This window comes from Papaver somniferum, chromosome 7 (assembly GCF_003573695.1).
Source record: "Papaver somniferum cultivar HN1 chromosome 7, ASM357369v1, whole genome shotgun sequence".
NCBI classification, from domain to species: Eukaryota; Viridiplantae; Streptophyta; class Magnoliopsida; order Ranunculales; family Papaveraceae; genus Papaver; species Papaver somniferum.
The window spans coordinates 130,490,663-130,493,305 of NC_039364.1; the positions used below are offsets into that span (position 1 = coordinate 130,490,663).

The following is a 2,643-nucleotide window of genomic DNA, read 5'->3' on the forward strand; positions in this document are numbered from 1 at the left end:
ATAATGCAGGCATCGATAAAACTTAGTTATGACGTGAATCAAGTAATAAGACAAACTCAGCATGTGATTTCATTTGAACCAGAGATGAAATAACACACAACATAACTGAACTTATAATAAAAGAGGGACAACTTTAAGAAAATTCATTCATCAAATAATATGAAGAAAGCAACTACTTTTCGTTATTATTCGCACGCATCTATCATACAAGTTGCGACATGGACATGTTTTCGCAAGTTGGCGACTAAGGTGCCATTTAGAACGAGATGATCCAACAAGGGGTAAACACTTCCTCAAACTTTTGGTCGTATCCAAGAATAACTCAAAGCAGTCGCTGAATAAATGCCCACTAACTCGTATTCTCTCCTTCGTGCTCAAAATAATTTCTCAAAGTGTATCGAGTAATTCTGCGATTTTCGACTAGACCCAAAGACTTAACTCCTTATTTATAACTTTTTTCTGTAACTAAAACCCTAAGGTCAAATGACTTAAATCCAACGGTTCAAATCAAAAACCTAAATAGCATCACCTATTTTAAAAAATTATTATTCTCATATTTTTTACACATAAAACAATCATATCTTTTTGCAACGGAGGGAGTAAATATTATGTTGGCACTTGGTGGACTAGTGGATATTGGTCGGTGGGCAACCAGTTTGACTCAAATTTTATTTTATATATGTATCTTGCTTCACAAGTTGGCGATTAAGGTGTCAATTAGACCAGAATGATTGAACAAGGGGTAAACACTTCCTCAAACTCTCGATTTGTATAACTCAAAGCAATCGCTGATTAAATACCCAGTAACTCGTATTCTCACTTGGCGCTCGAAATAATTTCCCAAAGTGTATTTGAGTGATTCTCTGATTTTTGGCTAGAATCAAAGATTTAACTCCCTATTTTTAACTTTTTTCCGTAACGAAAACCATGTCAAATGACTTAAATCCAATGGTTCAAATTAGAAAACCTAGATAACGTTACCTATTTTAGAAAATTATTATTCTCGTACTTTTTTACACATAAAACAAGCCTATATTTTTAAAATGAAGTGAGTAAATATTATGTCGGCACTTTATTTTTAGTGGGCAACCGATTTGACTCAAATTTTCTTATATACGGGCCTTGCTGAATGTGGATGCATTTTGTGTCTTGCTGAATGTGGTCTATATCCGGACCTTAGTTTGGGCCTTCAATCGGTTTAATGCCTAAACCATTTTAAATACGATCTTGTGGAAGTACCGTTCATATATCTAGAATAGAAAACAAGGTTTGGACAAGTTAGGCATGATAAAGAGTGGCCAAGATTTGTCTAGGGAGAAGATAAATCTATGGTCATGGTTTATTCAAATTAAACAATATAAGTGTTACAATTAATTCCTCATAATAAATAATTTATTAATTTTTCATTTCATCATAAATATTTCCTTAATTAATCTATCATAACATATTTTCATCAATAAATTAAAGCAAAAAGTATTAATTATTTCTAAAACAAATAAAATTATGGTTTGTACAAAGACAAACACTTATGGGGGCAATCCGAAAATTGAACTCGGGATCTCTCGCACCCTAAGCGAGAATCATACCACTAGACCAATTGCCCGTTGGTAAAAATTATTTCAATATATAATAGTGGTCGTAGTAGTAATGGGTGGTGAAAGCTATGGAGGGTGTTGGTGAGTGGTGGAGGTGGTAAGAATGGTGGTGGTGGAATAAATTGTGGAGGTGGATGGTTTTACGGGTGGTGGGTGTTTATTTTTATTTATTTTTCCTGAAGCAAAAAAAAAAAAAAAAGAGGACGGGTAACATTGTATTGTGAAAGATGTAGTTGGTTGTTTTTGACACAATTAATAAAGGTAGTTACTAAATGATACCAACCATATATAACAAAATAATTATAAACATTGGATCAAATGGTGCCCCTGCTATCTTTGGTAACCGATCACCTGAATCATTGTTTTTAGTATTAAAATAAAATTAATTGCAATACAAAAGAGAATATAGCAACAAAAAAAACATTAGAGAATAAATTAATTGCCGACCTAAGTTTGTTCAACTTTATACATGACATTTGCGATTAATCGCCCAACATCCTTCGAGGGATGTGGTGGTTTTGTGGTTCTGACGGGCATTCGTGAGTAGTAATATACTATGTTAATTTTTTGCCGCTACAAAACGGATAACACTATAAAGTATAAGATGCGGTTGATCGTCTTAATGCTAAAATAAACTCGATTAAAATACATGACAATTTAAATAAAAAATACTGGGATGTCACGTTATATAATAACTACTCTAAATTAAATATTTAGTATCAAGATTCCGCCTTTCAATAGATAAATCTATGGTTGTATTGAGATCCCGTAAGTAGTGCTCAAGTTGGCGCTTGGGTTTCTGAATGATGATGGATACAATGAAACGCTCCCTCTCGGTTTCTCTAAGGAAAACCGAAACCTTCTCAAAAAAATAAAATAATCAATCGAACAACAATTAGATGGAGCGCCATAATTACCACTGTAAACTTCTCTGAACTGCTACATATCCAATGAACATTCCACATATTAATTTGGTGATTTCGTCCTATCGCAATTCTTGATAAGGCATGATATTAAAACTCTGATGGCGATTTTTGAAGGTATTTTC

General features: G+C 33.3%; 1 non-coding gene across 1 annotated transcript; it reads right to left on the reverse strand.

The window, feature by feature from the left end:
* Positions 1-1,531: 1,531 nt before the first annotated feature.
* Positions 1,532-1,603, reverse strand: TRNAP-AGG. The gene has a single exon. It is a non-coding gene; the product is annotated as a tRNA-Pro (tRNA).
* Positions 1,604-2,643: the final 1,040 nt, after the last annotated feature.